The 25,153-nt window shown below is 36.7% G+C and overlaps 1 protein-coding gene across 3 annotated transcripts in view; it reads right to left on the bottom strand.

Moving 5' to 3' along the window:
- ANO3 (anoctamin 3) overlaps positions 1–25,153 on the bottom strand; it is a 211,199-nt gene that overhangs the window by 111,468 nt on the left and 74,578 nt on the right. The gene's annotated exons all lie outside the window — the stretch shown is intronic.

Raw genomic sequence — 25,153 nt, 5'->3', positions numbered from 1 at the left:
GAAGCTTTGTAAATGGACACATTTGTTGCATACAGTCAACACTGGTGACAAAACCAAACCCGAGTATCACATAACTATTTACAAGCAGAGCTACATAAATTTCTCTCCTAAATGCTTTTGTATAAGATACAGAAATGGATGACTTCATGTCTGAGGCTACAGACAAACACACAAAGGCTAAGAGACACACAGTATGTTGATATGAGACCCAGAAGAGTCAATGAGTTGTGACACCTAGAAGAACAGAAGATTCTCCTTAACCTCAGCTGCCAGTTTGCCCCTAGGAAAGTGACATTCAGTTTTTGTTCTCACACATTTGTTTCCACACAGCAAAGCAAACGGAGATGCGATTTTCTTGCTCACAGGCCATATATGAAATCCATATTCATCACGTGTTGGCAGTTCATCGCTGTGCAATTATTGCTCGCCTGAGAATTTGTCTGCGGATCATTACAGTTGGTGATGCTGAAGAACTGAGTGATGTTTTTCTCTGCCAACTGCAGCGTAGCTCCCTGTTAGCTTTCAGTGACTGATGAGATTTAGCATGTGACAAAGGCTCCTTAGAGCAAGATACAATGAAAAGTCTGTTAATTAGATGCCTTTCTTTAGCCTCCTTCAGCAACCTTTGTACCAAACTCAAGTCAGCTACCTGAACATTAGGCCCACGTAGACAGCTCAACGTGCCTTGAGACATGCTGTGGAGGTGTACAGAGCTATTTTAAAAATCTGTAATTTTATAATTTTCCTAAATTACAGGGGAAAAGTTGAGATCATTACTAAAGCACTTAAAAACTCTAAAGGTTAAATCTCTGAAAAAAATTACCAGTGCTCTTTCAAAGCCTGTGATTTAAAGAGAAAATGATATCCTTTCAACAAACACAATTAAGCAAAATGTACAGAACTATGCAACTCTATATTCATCTTTGCACCTGATTTAGATTTCAGTATTACTGTAAGGTATTTTTTCTTTTCATGAATGTCTTTCAACAGATCAAGAATAATGTCTTTTATTAATGTTTTATAACTTTATGAAATTACAGAACTGCTCATATAGAACATAATTTTTATTTCTCTATTTCAAACCCAAATGTAAATACACTTTAACCATTATTTTGTCACTTCTCATCCACTGCATCTCCTCTCATAGAAAGGTGGAGCATTCTTCCAACCAATGTTATTCCCTCAGTGCCTGCGGTAGAAAAAGATGTAATTTGCAACAAGTTCAGGAGAGGCTGCAGAACTGTGCATCCTGCAGGATACATGTCTTAGTACACACACATGCGAAAAATTAGCGTGACAAAAGGTCTTTCCTGATAATGCCCTTCCATTGAGCACACACAATGTAACAGGATCCAGCTACAAAGACTGATCTGATCTTTGTACTATATAGTAACCACAAATGAAGCATCCTCCGGAAACCTATCAAGCATATTACTCTGTCATTTAAGAGTAAGACATAGATTTTGTTCTTTCTTAGAAAAGACCATAGTCTGACCTTCCACTTAGCACAGATCATATAACCTTTCACACAAATTAATTCCACCCTTCCTGGGCAGCAAGGAAACTGTACAGCAAGAAGCTACAGGACCATCTCGAAAGCCAGAGGTGGTAGTCACTATGGTCTACAGGGAGGCAAGGCTGTTTTTAAGTATGTATGTGTTATTGCCACAAGCTCAGCTATTATAGGTGGAAGGACTGAAAATGCCTCATAAAACATGTTTTCCACAATCGCTACAGGCTGAAGAGTATTAGCTTCACTGATTTTGCATTATGTAAAATAAAATTATGGCCACTGCAAAGTATAAATTTAAATTAAGTGTGCAGTTTCTCTTACTAAACAATGTTTAAATAAGGAATTGTCTCACTATCTTAACTTAAAACACCTGCAGAACTACAATGTTTTGTTTTTTTTTTTTAACTTGGAGGTACAAATACCATCAAGTTAATCATAGATGTATTTTTTTTAAGTAGATTGCAGGATCTCACAAGAATGAGTATCACAGATTGTGTTTAATCATCTTATTAATACAGAATCGTACACCAACTGGGGACCAGGAAAGCACTCAAAATTTTGTCTCAAAATATTTTCAAAGTTCTGTATTTTTAGCATCCTGCAAAAAATAATTTAACAATGCAGGATCAAGGTAGCTTCATGGTCTGAAGCCGGCAGATAGTAAAGACATTAGAAAGCCCAAGAAAATATATGTGACTCTAGAAAGAATTTGGACTACAGTCTAAAAATAAAAGTTTATGTTCCTCTCCTTGCTTGGCAATTTTTGAATTCAACACATTCTTATACAGTATATTGCTGACACAAACAGAGTTAGTTTATAACCAGATTGAGAGCACAGCAAAATGGCTGGAATGTCACACCGTGTCAAATGCCAGAGGAAATATGCTTTTTTGTTTTCTCTGTGGCTATAAAGTTATCTAACATTAAGAGAAAAAATTAATCACAGTTGATGCTACTATACTGTTTATCTATTAGTTAAAATATTCAGTAACAGAGAATGCATTTATTTACAAAAGGTGAAGATGATGATAGGGCAGAAGGGGAAAAAAATCATGTTTTACACAAGAAAGAGAAGCTTCCTGTGGGGGACATCCAGGAGTACAGGATAGGCAGAACAATTCATAGATATTAAATTCAAATATGCATCAAAAAGTAGTTTCTGCGTACTGTTCAAAGAACAGCTCTCAGCAGACGCTGCAGTTGGAGTTACATAAAATTCAATGGAAGGTATTCTGAAAGTGAAACATACTTTGACACCGTTCAAATCCTAAGTCAATACCTTTATTAACCCACAACTGCTTGATTTCATACCTAGAAGTGGAGACAGGCAATCTGAAAAAGTTTCAGCCTAACTTTTATGTTAGCATTTATCACAGTCACTACTACAATGCAACGTACATAGCATCAATTTAATAACATGTAGTCCCATGCATTATTTCAGGACTATTCATGTGCTCAAAGTTAAGAGACATTCAAGAGGTATTCAATATTGTGTAAATTATATTCATTAACATCAAACTTTCCTATAATAAAACAAGTGTGCATGCACACCTTTGTAATGTCACAGCATAAAATTGTAACTATTTCTAACCACAGTTGAATAAGAGTTATCAAATACCAAGAAGCCCCTGATTAATCTAAAATTCAGTTAAATCAATAAAACTATCTGAAAGACAAGATAGTGGACCCTGTTTAATAGAGGTTATTAATCGCACAACAATTTCTTAATTTACATTTGAAGTTTGCAGTTCAGAAGCTTGTCTAACTTTTCAATTATGCTAACTAATAAAAGATACTATCAATACCACTGCAAAACTTGCCTTACTTTTGCTCTTAGAGCATTGCCTTTAGATTTATTAATATTATTATGTATTATGTGTAATTAAATGTAGAGGAGTTACATCCAACACAAAATCAGAGTGTAAATCCATGGAAAGCTTTTCTATAGGAAATTATTGGCCTTTTAAAATTACTACTACTGTTTTAGGATTTGGAAAATATTTCTATATATCTTAGTGAAAAAAAAATGGGGGGGAACTATTTAATTTTTTTACAGAGTGGAAAAATGGTGAATAGTATGAACAGCTGGCACAAGTGAGATTGCAAAATTCACATTTTGCAGTTAACCCATTTCACTCAACAAGATAAGACTCATATACCTACTTAAGTTTAGTTTTTCAATTTTCATACTTCTGTTAAAGATAGGCTTAGAAATAAGTGATGTGATGGTATTATAAGCAATGATATTTGTTTAATATAATACTGTCTTTGCAGCTCAGACCTGCAAGGTAGAATCATTCTGAGCTTATCCAGAAAAGCACGTAATGTGCTCCCAGCAAACAATCCAGCAAATTCATTGGCATACATGCAGCGATGGATCACGTCACAAGATTTGGATTCTCACAGTAAAAGGGAAAAGAACTGATATCTTCAAGATTTTCCAAATGTATCAGCATCAGCATAAGTCAACTTGAACACCACCCACTTTGGCTGAAGCAGAGTTCAGAAGAATGAAACTTGACTAAAAAGCTCATTCTAACCACCAAGCCCAGCATGCGGACCATGGACCAAAATCAAAATATGAAGAGGTGCAAGAATGATGCTGACTTGGGAAAATATTGATTAAACAGCAGACTACCACCTAATGAACACATATATCAAGGTTTTAATACAGAGTAGATGGATCAACCATATTGGGACTTCAGAAATAAGGATGCTTCAATCCTTGAGATTTGCTAGCCTAAAGCCTATTTGGTTTTGTTTGTTTGCCCCCCGCCCCAAATTCTGGTCCTCACCCATAATGGCCAGTAAAGAACTCCACTTCATATCTCTATACTACTAGCCATCGCAGCCAACATGGTCTCATCCTGACAGCTATCTCTAACAAAGGGCCATGCTGAAGAAGACACAATGAGACCAGTTGCTAGCAGGGCTCCAAACCATTTCTCACTGTCCACTCTTTTCTTCATCCCATCATATAGGCAAATCATTACATCAAATTGACTACCAAAATCTGCCTTTCTATCACAACTTGCTAAGATGACAAAAATGGGTCCAAGATTTTATCCAGTGCTATGACAAAACTTTATAGCACTCTTCTGGATTTATATTGCTTAGGTCCCCAGCTAGGCTAAATATTGATTGCTCTTGCTGACATCAGGCATAAAAAAATTAGTACCTTGGCTGAAGACAATGGGCTGAACACCTCTAAAGTTAAGTATCTTTTGTCAGAAACACTTTCACAAAACCTTATGTAAAACATGAAATTAATTATTTTAGATACATACACACACACACGCACGCAAAATTTACTTGGCATTTGAGATTCACTTAAGAAAACCTCTTGTTTTTCTAGAGGCTATAACATATTGTTTATATTTAGATATGTAAAGAACAGTAATTCATATGAAATTAGCGTAAGTAGAAAGACCATGTCCCGGTGCCTCATCTTTCTGTGCAATCTTGTTTCCAGTCACAAATAATAGATTAATGTAAAATAAAGAAAATACAAGGAACAAGAACAGAACTTCTGAATAAATTGCCAGGGCTGATAATCTATTTGAAAGAAACATATCCCTGAACAGTGAAAAAGAGTGAAAATGTACAAAGGCTCTTTTCAAGTACACTTCAACAAAAAGCTTAATGATATATTAATTCTGAAGACAGCAATGTTCAGCTGACAACCATTTCTAAGCATCAGCATACAAAGCAACGACAAACCATGACTTACAAAACCTGAAAATTATTTTCTAATAATTTATATTTATGGATGTCTCCTTCCACTTCATGAGCTATGCAGAACATTTCAAATGTAGGAAAATAAGTGTCTTCCAAATAAAATGGCAAAGTCGCCTTCAAATTTTTTTCATAGCTGGAAAGTTTTTTTTAATTATTTGTAATGACACAGTCCTGGCTAGGCTGCCAAGAACATAGCTATGGACCTCCCTGCTTTTCCTGTCCTCCCACCCACAGAAGCAGCAAGCTGCCTTTTCAACAGCCTTAAACATCCCATTCTGACCAGTGAGAGACTGTCCCAGTCAGGTCATTACAGAAGACACCAAGCCCACATCCTTCCAAGGCCGTTCACAGGGGACAGAGGCATTTTCAGGGAGAGGAAGGCAAAGGAAGACTAATGAGAAGGCGGCTGCAGAGCTGGGTCTTTTCACAAGCTGGCACATTCCCAAGGCTGTCTAAAGTACCACATGGGAACTTCCAACCCTCGGGCTGCCCAGGACTCTGGTGAAGTAAAAGCAGTTTAAAGATGACAGCCAATTTGCACACTCTGCTTCTGCATGAGGAGAAAATGAAATGCCTTGGGTATTATGAAAGAGCATAAAAACTCTTGGTTCATATTATAAGCTTCAACACCTAGAAAACTGCCACTGCCAGAGAGAAAGAGGCAGGGAAGAGCTTCCTAGTCTGACCAGAAAAAAAGAAACTCTAGAATAGTATATTTCAGTTGGAAGGAACCTACAAAGACCCTCTAGTCCAACTGCCTGACCAATTCAGGGCTGACCAAAAGTTAAAGCATGTTATTAAAGGCACTGTCCAAATGCCCCTTTAACACTGCCAGGCCTGGGGCATTGACCACCTCTCTAGGAAGCCTGTTCAGTATTTGACCACCCTCTCAGTGAAGAAATTTGTCATCCTCCTGTTCTGACCTGAAAATTTTAAGATGGACCCCTAATAATCCCACTTATTAAAGGTATCAAATGAAACATTTAACATTACACTTAAAAAATTGTATAATCACCAATAACTCTGAAAGTTTCTCTTAAAAAAAAAAAAAAAGGAAGGTATAGAGAAGTTATGCTACCTAGTGTGGTTTAGGCATGGCATATAGATTTCATTATTGGGACAAAGCACAGCTTCACCTTTCAGAAAATTAAATCCTTCCCCTCTTTGTGAGGCATCTTTGCACTATTTCAATACAAGTAAGTTAATGTGATAGCCAAAAAGTATGTATGGGGACAGCATAATCAGGATATCGGGTTAAGCTAAGGCGTGCTTTTTCCTTCGTATGCATAAGTATAAAAATGGAACTACTTGGGTGGGGAATGGCAATTTTTATATTCTGTAAGTAACCTATAAAGAGGATTTCACTAGGAAAGATTGTCCATGAATTTAGGCATCTTTATGAAACTGTTTAGTGGTTCTGATAACGAAAGTGTCAGACAAGACAGCAGGTCCCTCTCAGAATCAAACTAAAAATCTTAATCTGCTTAGAATTTTCTTTCATTTTGATACACATTGTCCTGAACCAATAATTTTAACTATATTCATAAAATTTGGCAAGAGTGTGAGGAAATGCGAGATAAATCCTTTTTTCTATTTATTTGCTATGACAAAACCAAGCTATATACTAGTGGGAACAAAATCCTCTCTCACTTGAAATGGTATTAAATGACTTGCTAATGGCATGCAACAAATGGAATACAACTTCCTCAAACATGGTAAAGATTTGCCTCTACAAATGCTGAAGGGAGAGACGCGATCCTGGTTTTGGCTGGGATAGAGTTAATGTTCTTCCTAGTAGCAGGCATAGTGCTGTGTTTTGGATTTAGGATGAGAAGAATGCAGATAACACACTCTTATGATGTTTTAGTTGTTGCTAAGTACTGCTTATGCTAGTCAAGGACTTTTCAGCTTCCCATGCTCTGCCAGGTGCACAAGAAGCTGGGAGGGGGCACAGCCAGGATAGTTGATCCAAACTGCCCAAAGGGCTATTCCATACCATATGGCATCATGCTCAGTATAGAAACTGGGCGGGGGTTGGCCGGGGAGCAGCGATCGCTGCTTGGGAACTGTCTGGGTATCGGTCAGCGGGTGGTGAGCAATTGCATTGTGCATCACTTGCTTTGGATATTGTTATTGTTGTTATTACTACTACTATTTTACTTCATTTTATTTCAGTTATTAAACTGTTCTTACCTCAACCCAGGAGTTTTCTCACTCTTACTCCTCCGATTCTCTCCCCCATCCCATCGGGGTAGGGGGAGTGAGCGAGCAGCTGCGTGGTGCTGAGCTGCTGGCTGGGGTTAAACCATGACAGACACAGATACATAATGATGTTTCAGGGTTTGAATTGTAAAAGATAGTTTCAATTAATTTATACTGCTTGAATAAAAGGATCCAAACGATGCCAGGGAAATTCTTACCGTAAAGGATAAGGAGAGCTATATACCAATAAGCCAAAAATCAAATGGCAACCAATTAAAAATCAATCAGCAATTGCTTTTAAGGAATGATTATTTTTTTATGCCTAAGACATTTGGGTAAGTTTTCCTTGCCTAAAAGACAACAGGGGCATGGGGGGAGAAAAAAGAGGAAAAAGATGCTATTATATGAGGGAGAGACAAAAGCAAGACAGGCGTTTGGGGAATAAATCTTATGAATTCACTGTTTTAAAAAGTGTTCTGGAGTTCAACTGCCATAAATAAGGGGAAAATCAACTTCTTATAAAAATGTTTGTTGTGAAGCAATTCAATAGAAACATTCCTTTGATACAGTAACACTTCTGTATTCTTCCTTGGCTTCAACTGAAAGCTGCAGCTGTACCTGCTATTCTGCTTTTATACTCCTTCAGGTAAAATAGCAAAAGAAGTAAGAATACATTCTAGAAAAGAAAAAGGGGAATCTCAACACTGTTCTTTCTCTCATTTTTTTGCTTTTACCTAAGAGCAATTATTTTGCCTTATTATATGAAATTTGGCCAGTGCTTATAAAACTGGCTTCCAATGAGAACTACATGTCTATTTCCACTATAAAAAGAAATCCAAAATTTCTCAAATGAACCCAATTCACCAAACAGATCTTCAGCCCTGCTACTGAATTAATATCATAATACTACATCCAACCAACTGCTTAGCTTCAATTTCAGATAGAATAAAAAATAATCTTACTCGATATTTGCAGGGAAGCCAAAAGAATAAACATTTTCTGCTACAGTGATTCCAGCTGTCTGTCTCCACAATCTTTCAGCCTTTGATTTCAAAAGTTGTTTCCAGATACTAAGGGAAGTACATTTTGCTGGTAGAAAACCTTTGCACATTATCACTAGAAACACTTTATCACTACAGCTGTTCATTTTGATTACCTTCTTGCTGGACTAGTTACTGAAGCACAAAGAAATACTGATGGCAATGGAAATACATATTACCTATTTTATCTGAAAAATAAAACTTAAAGGAATATCTTCTTAAAACAAACTAAAAGCACCATGCTTTCCTATAATATTCATACAAAATTTTAGCGAGCAGATGCAAAAGATCAGCTTTCTGTTCTAAAGCTCTGACAATGCCATATAGAACTAGCTTCTGCATAATGGTAAAGATGTTACAATATGGGGTATATAAGCAACTAACTTGAAAAAAACCCCAAACCAACAGATTTACATAATTCTTCCAATTAATTTAAAGTCTGCTGTTTCTAATACACCTGAAAGATGAAAACCATTCATTTTTGTCTCAAAAATATTTTATTTAAATAGAAAAAAAAATCCTTGGTTTATATTTTAATTTAAAGAAAAAGAACTTCTGAAGTGAAAACTTCAGAAAAGAAGTCTTTAGTCTTCTGCTACTCTAAAAATTAAACTTCTTCAAAGCTTCTCTCTTTTTTGCTAGAAAAAAGAATGGTTGAATGAAAAATTGCTTGCACTTCCCTGTCTTTTAAAATTGTCAAACAAGATTGGAAGAAGCAGTGCCAATAAAGCTCACATTTAAAGATCTGAAATTTTCTTGGAGATCTTCAATCAGATGTGGAGGACAGAATGGTCACTCAACCCAGATTAGCAAATTAACTTTTGAATGCTTATTAAATGGAACTTCAAACTAGATGTAAGCTATTCGCTGTCTTCACTGAATCACTGTTATAACCATGGAAGTTACTTATGTGATTTGGAAAGTCATTCCATACATTCGATGTTGGACTTATTAAAAAAATTGTCAAGCATGTCTTAAAAACTCTGATCTGACTGAAAAATAAATATGATCTCACATTAATCTTTATAATTAAAATTCTTGTAAAAGTCCAGTAAAGCTACGTCTATTCAATAGAGTCAGTGCTAACATTAGTCAGCAAGACCAGTTTGGATGCAAAGTTTTCCTTTTCTTTCAAACACAGTTAATAAAAGGATAATTATAGCTTCGGCTTTAGCCAGTAAATATTTTCATAAGTGATTTGAATCCTAGGTGTGATCAATAGACACTAACGGAATGGTTTACTAGTGCTGTAAAGCTTTTAATTAACTAAAAAAAAAAAAAGTTAAAAAAAACAAACACAGCAAATAGATTTTGCAAAACAATAAGCCCAGATTTCTTGCTGGAAAGTTGTAACAAGTAATACTGCCTTGCATCAAAAGTCACCTACATCCTCCTGGTTTGCACACCAAGGTAAATGACAACAGTTTCAGATAGGTATCTTGCATCTCTTGAGGCTCATCAGCTGCTTCTGTTAGATGTGACTGCTTCTCTTCAGTGCATTTGGTTGCTTTCAACTTTTTGCAAAGCTCTATCTGTAAACTCTGCACTTCCATATTTCACTCCAGGACCACCAAGAACTCAGTTTTCTTAAGTACTCAAATCACTGCTAGAGTCTTATTTCTGATTAGCAAATTGACAAACAGATGAACATCTCCCATTAGTGTTTTTTTTTCCTGCCCTCCTCACAAAAAAGCCCTGCAGGGTTGGTTTGAGGAGGGCGAGGGGTTTTTGCTCTTTTTGTTTTGCTAATGGTAGGATACATGACTTGATTATAGTTATTTTTTTGATGGCAGCTTTTGGGGCTCTATTTATTCAGTGTGTTGGGTTAAAAATAAATAAAATGAGCAGAGCTCATCTATAGTTGGTGATCTACCTATGCCTGTGAGAACTTCCAACTACAGCCAGGACTTCAAATTAGAAGGCACTCAGTATTTGGAGCCTTTAAATTAAAGATTCATATGTGACCTGTTACCTACTCAAATACTTCACAGGCTTCTGCTTCTCAAGACAAACGTTAGCCAGTCCAGCAGCCAAATCATTCATCATTCACAACAAATGATAGAGCCATGCATACTTCTTTTGAATAGTTCCCTGCTCACTTTGTTGATGAAAGCCTTAATACTAGTTGAAACCAACAAAACAATTAAATTTAGAAATTCATGGTGATTGCTATTGGCTATAATGACTGTGCACCTCTGAAAACATTGACTCCCACTGGAGTCCGCAGTGAGCCCTTGCAGAAATGAAGGCTGATTCCTTGTTGAGCTGCTTTGACAACTGTGAAGCCAGGAGGTCAAGTGAAGAGGATTATTCCTCTCTAGTTGACCCTCCTGCGGCCACATCTTGAACAGTGCCCAGTTTTGGGGCCTCCCTGTACAGGAGACCCCAACATGCTGGAGATGGTCCAATGGAGGGCTGCTAAGATGGTTAAGAAGCTGGAGCATGTGGCACAGAAGAGCAGCTGGTGAGACAACGCTTCACCACAGAAGCCTAAGGGACAACTTAACGGTACATCCAGGCCACTATTTGCAGATAACTCCACGTCCTGAAAAGGAGAGTTACAGAGAGGAGAGAGACATAGGTGCCCAGGAAAAAGACAAGAGAGAACAGTCACAAGATGCAATGTGGAAAATTTCAATTGGTCATACGGAAACAATTCATCCCAGTGAGAGCGGTGAAGCACGGGACAGAGAGGGCTATAGAAAGGGAGGTTTTCAAAACCTGACTGGATAAGGCTCTGAGCAACCTGACCTAGCTTTGAAGTTGGGCTGCTTGGAGCAGAGTTTTAGACTAGATGCCTCCAGAGACACCTTCTGACCTAATTTCTTATACAGTTCTGGAAGATTTTCCTCAGAGTAAGAGGGGCAGGGAGGGAAGCCTGCAGAAAGAGTTAAGCTAATAGAGCAACCACAGCAGAATGAAGACAAAAGATTTTTATAGATACTTTCTTTTCTAAGTGAAACTGATGAAGGTTCAAAATATGGTAACAGAAGGGACAATGAGAAGTCAAAAACTGTCAATTAAGAAGAATCTCTGGAGTTCTGCAAACTAGCAGAGAAAGGAAATAAGGAAATAAAAAGATGCAAAGGAGTAGAGATGTCTTTTGACACAATCATAACCACTTTAAAGAGTTTCCTGAAAGGAACTTACCTTTGCTAGTCAGATGTCCAGCAAATTCAAGGTGGCTGTTATTGGAAGTTACACGTATCAAAAAACAAAGCTTTACCTTCTATATCTCTAAGATTAATACTGCAAGTTGATATGGCAGATGATCCCATGGAACTACATCTCTTCTTATGTTCACAAGATTTGTAAGGAATATTTTACTGTTTAAGTATCTCAGTCTTGACTTTTGTAGCATTTATGCAGATTTATTCTAAAGATAAGTATGCAGGGTTTGCTGGTGGTAGTTTAGGGATAATTTCTTATTTTAGAGTACTGTCAAAAATGTAAAGGTTTTGTGAAACTGAAGAAATGGGAATTCTGAGTCTTTTCTCTACCACCTTAGGTTTACCTAAGTGATCTATTGAGAAGTGCTGTTTTCCTCGCACTTTTTTATTAAAAATATGGATGTCCATTTTAGAGAACTTGGCGATGGACAAAGTTGCCTAAACTCTGCAGTTACAGAGGCACACAATTCTCCAGCTGCAACTATCTTCAATGAAACAACAGCTTCCAAATAGAGGAAGACGACAACTCTCTGCAAAATCCATCTGCTTACCAAGAAAGAGAGACTACAGTGCATTTAGGACCATCAGTTTACCACTATTACAGACTTGAGTTTTTGCATGGACTTCCCGCATTGGAAAAAATACCATTTGTGGAAAATTGACTTTGTGTCATATATTCATTCAGCACCTACAATTGTGAGACTGTGAAACAGCTCTATTCCCTAAGCAGTTGTCATACATTTCCTGGTACTGTCCTCAAGACCCCCTTTTTCATGAACTAAAATTCGTGCAAAACCTAACCCCCGGCACAATTTTATAAAAAGTTTACAAAGCAGATTTGCATTAAACTGAGAGAAAATAATGAAAGAAAAATTGGAAGAGGATCAAGAATCAACAATTTCTTGATTAGAATATGCATTTATTAAAAAGTGTCATTTCCTATTCTGATGAGTAGTATTTTCCCCTGCATTGGGAAAAATTATTCCTGTAGATTACCTAGCAGGGTTAAGATTGTCTCCCTTTCTCAGTCTCTCTCCCCGCCACTTCATTCTCTCTCAGTGCAGGCTCTTGGATGAGAATTACCAGTATTTCAATCTCCATCTGCTGCCATAATGCAGTATGATAGAATATTCACCTGTTGGATGCCCAGATTACTGGATTATTTTTAAAAAACCCAAAAAACCAAACACCAAACAAACAAAAAAACCCAACAAAAACCAAAACTGAGCAAAACCCAAAAAAAAAGATTAATCAGTACCTTCATATTTTTTTCAGACACTATCAATGAAAGATTTGTAAATTTTGCTCAGGTTCTTAGCTATCTATGTTTTCTTGTCAAAAAAAAAGAAAAATAAAGCATATTTTACAAATCTGAAGAGAACTGGACCATCAGTACTGTGTCATTTTAAAACTCAGACAATCTGCAGAAAACACAACAGGCAATCTGCTATCAGTACCCTAGAGCTATACTGTGCTGTTGATAGATGCTGAAGTAGTTCTCACCAAACGTATTACTTTGGTTCACTTCTTAGCATACAAGGACCTCACATACAGTTATAACCTTATCAGCATCCATGATGCCAGTTCTCAGGAGAAAGAAAAAAAAAAGTTAAGTCTTACTAGCAACATAAAATGAACTGCTCGCATATAATGAACTCACATGTCCAGCAACATCCAGAATTATTTGCAAGAAAGCTTGCAATAGTAATGCAGATCTGCATCTGCTACCTGATTAGTTTTAGCAAGCACTAAAAAAAAAAAAAAAAAAAAATTCACAAAATTGGTAACTCAACAATTATGTGTAGCATAAAATACACCTTCATCCAATAGTTATAGTCAATCTTTAGGCTACAGTTTTTTTACAGTGACTTCAGCACTCAAGTATTTAGCAAATATAAAATGAAATTTCAAAACAGAATCAGTGAGGAAAACCTTGTGTTTACAAAAAATAGATTGTTACAAGAAAAATTAACACATGAAATGGAAAGTGTAACAGCATGGAAAACAAAGTACATAACCAAAACCACATTAATGCACACTTTCTAGGGGAAACTGTATTAAATAATCATCTAATAAACACAAGGAGAAAAAATGAATGAAAAAAGTAACGACAAAATGTGCTAAAGAAGCATTGCCCCTTTCCCCTCCAGCCCCACACCCCATGAAAACCATGAATTTCAAGTGAAGAGAGGAAAATACCCTAATGAAGCTAAAAGAGGCTAAAGTAAACTAAAAGGCTAAAATCTAAACTAAAATGTATTTTTCATGAGAGTATAAATTTTGAGGATGTTCTTGATGAAATCGATGAAACATTCTGGACAAAGCTGCTGCTGGTTTGAATTCAGCTGCCATCATTTGCTTCCTCATGGTGTATTAACGCCCACATAATTAATGTGAGAGTGATGGTGTAAGAGGCTAGCATCTTTTCACTGATAGCTACTTCCTTTCTCTGAGGTATGGACATATGTACCGGACATGTAAAATATAAATGTACATTTGGCAGCTTAACAAGAGTTCTGGAAATGAACTAAAATCTCTTAACCATGTAGAAATGCGCTATTTCAGGGCCCCAGTGTCACTCAAGAATCCCCAGATGACTGCAAAGGAAGAAATAGCTTCACATATTCAACGATGAGAGACAGCTACCAAAGCTTCAGCCTTCTTCCCAGCCACTTATTCTCTCCCTGTCTCTCTAGAAGTCATGAAAGGGCTCCGATAAGCACAAAGTAACAGATACCTCTCATATGCTCTTTCTAATAGCATAGGCTTCTACACAAAGTACTGCAAAGTTGGAAGGGAAACTGGAAAGCCTTTTGTCCTCTACTATCTGAAAGCTGGGATGGGAAGGGAGGAAGGGTGTCGCTTGAACTCTTAAAAAAGAATAAATTATATAAACACGTGGGTCACAAAGAATGACCCAATTACAAAAAATACAAAAACAGGTATTTACACTGTAGGGAAATCTAGCAATGTAAGTCCTATCCTTGGTGGAGCACACTGTCAACTTCCATCACTTCAAACATCTACCATTTCAGGCATCAACAGAGATAACAGAATAAACCCACTAATTTTCTCTTGGTTTGTCTCTATGTATTCTATCTGGTGTTATCTGATATTTTTCTCACCACCTCCAGGGTTACAAGATTAGATTATCTGAGCATTCAGAGAGCAAAAGGGAGAAGATTTATCTTAAGCCTTCAATTTATAAGATACTTTCTTCACAGCATTTCCCAGTTGACCAGACACCAAGTGAGGTGTCTTTGCAATCCTTCTATAACTTTACTCTTGTTAGCTACCTAGTCATGAATTGGTAACACCACCAACAGAAACGGTCAGAAATGCTCAAAACGGTGACTCTGCAGCAGTAAGTCCAAATTTTGATGGGACCAGAATTTTCTTGAAATTTGATCAACTCTTCCAACCAGTCACACTAAGGCAGCTTTCAAAACAGCCTATTAAAATTCCAGTAAAAAGAAAGTGACTGGCAGTAGAAACAAGTGAATAATTATCAAAACCAGAAAAGAAAATTAAAATCATGATACCCTAATTATTCCACCTCTGCATAGCACTTTGAGTTGCTATCTTAAAATTCATTTCTCCTGGGAGCCTCTGTGTGAACAAGAAAAGTGTTCACAGTTAAAAGTTGGAAAATAAAAAAAGTATTATTTCTTCTTAATATTTTCTACAGTAAATTTTAAAAAAAGCTGGAGCTTCAGAGTTTAGGGAGGTGGGGGGGAGTTTTTCCCCACTGATGTACTCTAAACTATAAAATCCATCTTTTTTTCCCCCCCTTAATTCACGGACAAGCATCACATTACTATTACTTCTTTTTACCTAATGATTTTGGTATTTTTGAACTAATTGTTCCACATGTTAAAAAAAGAAAGACTCTGAAGAACATCCCCAGTGCTCTTTTTTTATGGCTGAATTCTGAAACTGATGTGGCATACACGAACGCCTGCCTGTAGATAATAAAGAACTAAACAAAAAAAATAACAGCCACATAAAAATATTCATTGTTTTGAAAAAACATTTTCTATACTGCTTGGTGTATTATAAAGAAGACTGTCCATTTTGTGAGACACAGTCATCATATATTCCTAACATGAAACCTGGTAAGCAGAGAGCACAAACTAGTTTTCATATTCATCTTAAAAACCATCCAGTTTCCAGGTATTTATCTCTCTTTTCCCAGATCCCTCTCTTTCTCCTTGAACTTTACATAGTATTTTATCAAGAAGTGTGCCTAATATTTTCACTGATTGTAGTTTTCATTAACCATGCATACCAAAGACATTTGTTCTTTTTACTTATATTACAAGGTTTTCTTAGCAGCCCAAGGTTACTCTCAAAAAAATTTAAAACAACTGCAGGATTGGCGTGTTAACTTCAGACACAATTTAGCACTAGTAAAAATGCTTTTCTAAGTTAAAGGAAGACTTGTTTTGAAGGCATTTATCTCTTTCTCCTTTCCTCTCGTTAAAGGGAAAAAATTGCTGAATAGTCAGTTTCATCAATTTCTTGATTCCTTGCCTTGCCTTGTCAAGAAACTTGGATTCCTTCTGCCTAGGTAAAAAGGTTGACAGAAAATACCTATGGATGGCCATAGGTATGAAATTAACTATTTCTAAGAGATTATATATAAACTAGATGATGGCACTAGCAGGTAACAGGCACAGCTTCCTCCTTCGATTTTATTGTGACCATGAGAACATCTGACTTGTGCCCAGATCCTCCAAGAGCTAGCAGTTCACCCCTGCTAATAATACAGAAGTGATGCAAGAGGTGAAGGAGGCTCTTTACCTGACCAGCTAGCACACTTGTGAGAAACATAAAAGCATCAGAAAGCTGCAGGGAAGTCCCATGTGATCTGAAGAGAAGCTTTAATTTCCAAATCTCAAACTGAATCATTAAGTCTAATAAAAGACAAAGCAGTGAAAGATTGCTTATATCACTAAATAATTACAACAACTACAGTACTACTACTGTTGGATCCTAGGCACTAGGCTTCAGTACAAACAAATCCCAAACACATCAGAAAACAAATCTGTGGCCCCTCAGATAACTCACTCCAGAACCAATGCACCAGAATTGGACATAAATTTATATGTGGGGACCGAGATGGAAAACAGCCCAGTCGGACTGAAAACAGATAGATCTAAAGTCTTGTCATTAGAATATGAAGCATCATTTTTCCTTCTGAAGAAAATCTTTCCATTAAAGTACAAGCACTTACGAATGCAAATTTCAAAATACTTTATTGCTCAGACTGAATACAAGTCTATCTCATGTTTATTTCTAGATATCCTACAATATAAAATTATAGAAAGTTGGAAATGCTCCTCTCCTACAGTACAAAATAATAGAAAGTTGGGATTGATCCCTAATAACAACACGTTATATCTACTTCAGAGTAGTAGTCCAAAAGGCAGTTGTTTCATGCCTCAGCTGTGGAAAAACCTCTGACAGTCCAGGAAATAAAGATCAGGGAACTTCTCTTTACATGGGGCCAAAATTTGAAGTATTGTTCTCACCTAATTAGCCTATTCTCCTTATCACTTTGAAGCGTGACTAATACAATCTTTTTATTCCTCTTCATCCACTACTTACATTTGATAATGAGATACAGGATGCATCATTTCTTATTCATAGCTAAACCCTGTAAAAGCAAATCCAATCAAAATCTCAGGTATCCATTGAACTCTCAGTGATAACAATGGGATTATGTGGGGCTTCTGTGTGGACTACATCCATAAAACCTTTATGGCAAAGTTTTATTTATGTTCAAGTATGCTCAAGATAATTACCAAATCAAATACCTTTGAGTCCAACCACGTTTCAGGAAGGACAGCAGTAATAAGTGTTTTCTTATGACAGGCTGTTTTTCCACTCTGTTTTTCCATTTTATTTAGATGCTGGATTTCTAAAAGAGCAACTTCAAAGCCCGGCATTTCTGAAAAGCGTGAATTATTAATAGCAACATGGTTATGCTCCTGTGCATTATTCATTTATTCCAACCAACTATTTGTGCTTCTGAAAATCCTTCTCCTTTTTTACTGAAGCCTATATGCCAAGGCACTTCACAATAGCAAGAGCAATGCATTGGTGGTTGCTGAATAGACAACAGCACCTGCTTATAGTATTGTAATGTAATTACAATTATCATTGTAATGTAAGCAAACTGCAGTGCGAAACACTTTATCTGAAAAATCTTCGCTTTGGCATATTAGAAAACGGTTTTGTAGTGCTTGTAAAATGTTGATCCCAAAGCATGCTGATTCCTCTTCCCATGCTTTGGTTCCTCCCCTAACAAGTCTCATATAGGCCTCAAACGCTCTCCCCCTGCATCCCATGAGGTCCCCCATATCCCTAGGCAAGGACTCCTCAGTCTGTGATGTGCTGCAGAGAGCTGATGCCAGGAACCCATAGCCTTTGTATCTTCTTTAGTTTGCATTTACTTCAATGACATACACACACTATCTACCAACTACACCCAGGGGGCTAGACGACTTACGATCAAGCTTGCAGCTTGCCTAAGTCAGAATTCTGGGCTAACTCTGGGTGTAGCCATAACTACACCATAACGAATGTGTCTATACAAGAGGTAACCAGGAACAGCTGTTCAGGTCTAAATTCATATTTTTAAGAAAGAATTGAATCTTCTGGTGAACACAGACTTGTTTAAAAAGAAGTTTTAGATATTTAGGGTCAGCTTTTTAAAGTATCGGAGTGCACTGAATTCCAACAATGTGCAAACAGCATTAGGTACGCAACTGCTCACAGTTACTGCGTTGTTAGATATCCAAGCGCTATTAAAAACCCTGAGAGAGTACTCGCCTGTGTCTTCAAAAAAATCCGATTGCAAGTGATTCAATGCCCCTCAGGTGTGACTGTGTTCAGTGGAATTTCACCTAAACTGCAAACTTACATTAATTTTTCACACACTCACAGTATCACCTTTTTTGAAATCTGAACACCGTCTGCCTCTGTAAGTTACTTTGTCCTCTTTCTTTTAGGAAGTGACTTTGAAATCGATACACAGTGTTGAAGCTGGTGCTGCTGACATGGCTTTATGTGAAGGGTTCTGTTGAGATATCTGCAAATCCCCAGCGTACAGTCCTACTTCAGCAAAACCAGCTAAGGAGCGCTGCTTACACACAGAAGACTGTTCAGTATGTTCAGTCTGTTTTCACTACCTGGTATCATTTTATGTATCTATCTATCCATCCATCTACCCACCTACCATTTCTGCATCATTACTCACCTTTCTATATTCATTTTTTACTCTTTTGTGCTGTAAAAATTCCTCGCTATAATCTCTTAACTCATTCATAAATTTTGGAAATTCTTAGGATTGCCTGCTTCTTCTAGCATTTTCACTGTTTAATCCCCTTTGCTCTTTTGTTGCTATTTTCTCATACTATTAACCACCCAGAAAGGGAAGCTAATGGACTGCTGCAAAATAGCCCAAAGATAAAAAGGGACTCCCCCCCGCTCCCCCCCAAAAAAAATTTTGATGAACAGTTCAGGAAAATTAATATATTAAAAGTACTAAGTCCACCGGTTTAATGAGGCAAAAGGATATCAGAATGCAAATATTATATATATCAGACCTTCTGGCTTAGAAAGGCATACTACTGGTGAAGTTAATAAAAAAAACAGTAAGGAATAAGGAATTTTTTGAGCAAGAGTAATCCTACTGAATGAGACAAGCAGTGAATAGAATATGACATTTCAAACATTTTCTAACTCCAAAGCTTGCCATCATCACAGTAGTTATCTGGAGCATACGTGACTAGTTACAGCTCTTCAGTAACTGTGACGTACTTATGAATTTTTCAACGCATATTTGAGAGAGCTCTAGCTTCCTTTGTTTGCATATCCTTCTTGAGCTACCAGTGCTACACAGAAACCCAGTAAGAATCACAGCCAAGAAACAAAACTCATGCGTCTTCTTTTCCTACGTTGTTACTAAAGAAACAAATAAAACCCATACGACCAGTGACACTCCGTTGTTCAAAAGGGATTTCTGCAGATACTCTTCATACGGGATGCTCTTCAAACTGCACTTCTTTTTCCTGAATTGCAGAGATGGAATCTAATTTTCATAGTTTCTTTTTTTTCCTCAAGAGACCCTACCTTTAAGCAGATCAAACAGTTACATCGTAAGTGTTACTATTTTCCTGATGTGTGCATATTGGAGATGACCCAAGATACCAGCTTCTTCAAAATCCCATTCAAAAATATTCAAATGGATCATGAATTTAACTATGACCTCACCAGTCAGACAAATGAACAATTCCTTACTTAAGGAATTGCACTGGCTTGAAGCCCTCACAAGCCAGATGATAACCCAAATTGAGGCAGACTCAGAATCTCATTCTTAGAAAACAGTGATGAATTTGCATTCATTGATGCTCAGAGTCATTAAAACATATTGCTGTACACTGTAGCTTAGTTTTGAGTTACACTTGTCTCCAATAAATAATCTACCGTAACATATGCTTTAGGATATGTAGAACTGAACTAATTCTAGAACGAACTTGGTCAAGGGAATTTAAGATTTATAACCTGGGTAACCCCATGTATGATGCTTTCTGAAAACCTCATTGTGTGGCAGACTCAAGACAACACAGACACCTTCTTCAGCCTAGACAGGCCCAAGCAGAAAACAAGAGATCTTCATGTTGCTCAGCAAGCTTGTGAATTAGCATCGTTAATTTCTGCTATTACAGTATGTCTAAAATACGAATGGCTATTTTTTAACTCACTTCTCAGTGGGGAAAAAAAAAGCATCATTACTTTTCCAGTTGCTATCTAGCTGGCTGCATTGCTTGGAACACAGGGCTCTTGGTACTGCTAGTTACGATGATGCTTCAATTTCTCATGGTTATTGGAGCTGTAAAATACCCTGATCATAAAATATGTTGACTACTGCTAATTTTGTTGCAAAACTTTTTATCAAAATCTGGTATAGTGAAACTACTATTACAAATATTCAACAGAATTTACACTGGCAGAATGATTTCCTTTATTGTCCTCATTTAGCAGATTTCAAAAGTGACAAAAAGCAGAATAAACCAACCAAAATATGAAAGCAGAACTGGAACTTGCAATTTTGTGGTGATACTCAATGAAATATAAATGGTAAAATGAGGATTCTAAAGATAATTAGCGTTGGCGGGGGTTGCCTATTTTAACAGGTCCTTACTGAGGAATTTTTGAAAAGCTTTGGAATAGGTACAAGGTTTTTTCCACAGATAATACTATATCAAGCTATACTTAAATCAGAACGTAGGAAGCTAATGCCCAGACATTTTACCACAGCATCGTCGTCTGTTGTCAGATAGCAGAGTTATGCGACCAACCAAAAATTTCTGATTTCCTTATCCTTCTCATTTAAAATATTCAGTGAAAAAAAAAAAAAATAGAAACAATATTTAACTTATATCTACAGCACTCATGCACCTGTATAATATAAGGTTTAATATGTCATATTTAATGATTATTTTCAATGAAGCTCTCTATTTTATTGGAGTTACAACCCACAACAGCATAATCTGGAATAAAAAGACATACTATGGGCCCTTCTGAGGTGTCTGACTGAAAAAGGTGAAGTGCATCTTAAGTTGTGCAGCTGTACCAGGCAACAAAAGTAAAAGCAAATATAGCCAGGTAAATCTTATTAAAAATTGGGCCTTGCTTTTCAGTGGCCTGAAAGAGCATTATAAATGGCACTATTCGACTATGGTATCATTTTAAGGGAACGTATTGATGAGGGTAGCTTTGAAATTTTCTGTACATGTTAGTGCTCCTTGGAATGCAAATGAAAGAGCTGAGCCCTAAAAATTTCTTTACTCACGCTGACATGGAAACCTGACCTTTCTGCTCTGGAGAACAACAGCTAAGAGTTAAAATCTCTCATAAATTTTTTAACGACAGAATTGCATCTTCTAGTAATTTCAGCAGTCTCTTTGGATTACTAAACTTACTAGATCCATTGGTGCCACTGAAGTATCAAACATCCTTGGAGAATTCTCCATGGGAATCATAATTACAAGTCCAAGTTTCTGAATAGCGACAACTCTGGAGCCATATAAAAAATGTGATCTTTACAAACCTGCATTTAAATGCACAAGTTAAATGCAAATTAAATTCACAAGTTGTTTTATAAAGAATGCAGGTCATTAAGATCTTAAAATTAGAGTAGAAGAATAAGAAAAAGCTCTACTTTACAACAGCAGCATTCCTCTAAGTAGCTCAAAGTGGTTTAACAAGACCAGTTAATGAAGTAGTAAGTGCCTCCACGAAGGGAGAATGTAGATTTTTAGAGATTCTCAGCCCAACCCTCAGTCCATCTAAACCATGCTGCAACTTCAGGTGGCTAACATATAAAATTAAACAGAATATTTGGCACTGATCAGAAGTTCAGATCTAGGAATACATCTTTTAGGGAGATAATGGATTTGAGGATGATTTGTTCAGAAGTCAAGCAATTTCAAGATAAATCCCTTGAGAACCTAAATCAGCACTCTCATTAAAGACATAATGAGTATTGAAGTTGCTGAGCTCCTTCCTGTCCTGTTAGACACTTTGAAAAGGAAGCATGAGAAGTACCCCAAGGTAGCCACTGGATTTTCATCTGTGGTCCATGGTCCTAAAACTCGTACACCATGCTAAAAGCAACTCAATTTTACGGCATGAACACCTTTTCTTTTTTTTTTTTTTCCCCAGCCTTGAATTCTTTCATTAAAAAGATTTGATAGGGGTATTAAAAAAAACAATAGCCAATAAAAACATCCAGCAGAGTATACAGGAAATTGCAGTCTGTGTATCAGGACCAAAGTCCTAGGTATTTAAAATTTTAAGCATCATAATTGCCTTGACCTGCACCCTAAACGCAGGTTTTACCTTCTGTCAGGCCAGAAACATTCAAACCCACTCATCATCAAGCATCTGTTAAAAGAAGAGCCTCTTGCAAATTAGATTGCCTTTCCTTCTAAAGGATGTATTTTTTTCAGTAGAGCTTCCTAATAAAACAAGCAATTGCTTTGCACCAGTCCCATACCCATTACAGAAAACAAAGTCTACTGTAAGGCTACCGTATACTTTTATATCCTGCATTTAAAAGATTGTTATTCAATTGTGATTGAGATCAGATACCAAATCCTACGAGCTGTCTTTCCATGGAATTATTAAGCTACAAATTATCTATGGAGATGATCTTTGCACTCATCAACATTACTATTTCTCCTTCCTGGGTAACTATTTATTATTTAGCAGTTTTAAGCAAAACTGTATATTAATGTCTGAGGACGGAGATTTGTTTTTTCTAAAGGATGGTTGGGAAAAAACAAGTAAATAAGAAACATTTTGTCCTTTTTCCTCCGACATAATTCTTCAGAGGTCACAGCTTGCATCACCTTTTGAAGGTAAAATGTATAAGGGTAGACATTTAATAATAAAATTGTTATCTTTGAGAATATTACCAAAGAAAGTAGTTTCAGAAAAAGCAGTTTCTGCCACAGCAGAGGTTAAAAATAGCCACAAAACACTATACAGATGGCTCAACAGATCTACACACTACTGTGCAGAGACACAGATTAGTCTACCTTTAGGACATTGCTCTTTTTGACAGGCGTACCTTCGGATACAAGTAGAAGAACAAAAATTGTGGGTAAGCAAATAAAACGCACTGTAGCCCATTCTATCTCCCATCTTAAAAGTTACCTCTCTTCAGCAAGTTTGAGTATTATATTACCTGGCAATAGGTGCAGGCTCTGTTTCTAAAAAGGTTAAAATTAATTTCTGTTTGTTTTCAGGAACTGTTACCTTTGTTGACTCATGTCTTTCCTATATAACTGAGAATCCACATAAAAATAATGCCCTTTGAGTCCCCCGCAAAGAAATGAAGCTTGGTCTTAATGCAAGTGGAGCATACAAGGCACAGCTGTGATGGGCAGTTGGCCATTTCATGAGGATTACCACTGATTCTGTAAAAAAGGGAATTTAGGGCACTGTTTTGTGCTAGAAAACTAGCTAGAAAGCTAGAAAACAAACAGTGCCTTTAGTCAAAATCTGAGCTACAGTAAGTTGGAAATGACAGCAACTGAAATCTTAAAGTAGGAGAATGATATAAAATACCAATTCGAAAAAACTATTCAAAATAACACAATGCTCTCTGCTGCTGAGAGATCAGTGCCTATGAACTTCAGAGTACCAGATTCTCAGCTTCTTTTAAATACCTCACAATTAGATGATGAGTTTTTGATTCCAATTTGCTTGCTTAGTTTCTTTGTAGCGTTTTGCCCAACATTTCATGCTGTCCTCTCCCATCCCTAAAAGCTGTAGGTTGAGAAAAACAGAGACCAAACTCATTCAGGTGGATTTAGCACACACCACACTGCGCATGAGATGTTCAGGGAAGCAGTATGCCCTCTAGTCAATCTGTGCAGGCTCCATAGCTCCGTAAGAGCATCCTTTCTCTTCCAAAGCCTTATGGCTGGAAAGGCACCTTAATCAGGATTTCTTCAGGAATAAGGAGGAGAGAACAACAATCTACTTCTCAATAAGTAACTGGCAAAACCCACTAGCTTATTACGAAGTTTTGCAACTACCGCAAACACACAATTTCATAAATCACATGGCATAGCTTAGTTTCAAGCAACTAAGTTTCATCCCTGAACTTAATGAAGTTAGTTTTTGGGTGGGGTTTTTTTTAAGATTATTACAGAACAGCTGAATAGCTCCTGACGGGTCTTGACAGGGACTCAGGAGCTTGCTAATCATTGCTCTAATATAAGAAATATTTTCTTATAAAAAACTGAGTATTAACACTGTGGCTCCAGGTCACCTGATACTTTTATAAACACATATATATCAGTTGAAAAAAAGATTTTTTTTTTTTTAATACGAATTAAACTTCAAACCTGACTAAACTAGACACTTTACAATTTGAAACAGCACCACTCATTACTGCACACAAGATAGGCAGTAAATGCAAATCCTCTACAGGAAGGAACTAAATTTATTATGGAATTACCAGAATGGAATAAGTGCTTTGAATTATTTATTTTCCACCAACCATTCAAAGAGAAGAACTTCAATGAGGCAAAATCCAATAAGTGAAACCATGATTTATGTATGAAGCATACCATATTAAATCATAATTTATGGCATACTGTAAGAAAAAAAGGAATTTGTTAACAACTAGAACAATGGGAAGAGTTCAAAGGGATGCTCATAATGAAAATAATCTTGGTTTCATCTTTCCTGTCAAAGTAGAATTAGAGAGAAAAAAAAATACACTAAAAAGAACAGTTCCAGGATCAAGAGAAAAATAAACAAAGTTTCTTGTGGGAATTCACTTTTTTCTATTGCGAACACAATAAAGGTTTTATGGCGGCTGTAATCACAACTGAAAATTTACCTTTGTATTTATTTGTTGACGAGCAAAAGCTTTTGTTTTGCAATTAAAAACCCCAACCAAC

This window comes from Pelecanus crispus, chromosome 6, assembly GCF_030463565.1.
Source record: "Pelecanus crispus isolate bPelCri1 chromosome 6, bPelCri1.pri, whole genome shotgun sequence".
NCBI classification, from domain to species: Eukaryota; Metazoa; Chordata; class Aves; order Pelecaniformes; family Pelecanidae; genus Pelecanus; species Pelecanus crispus.
The sequence above is the reverse complement of the archived record's forward strand: the minus strand, read 5'-3'. Positions and strand labels throughout refer to the sequence as shown.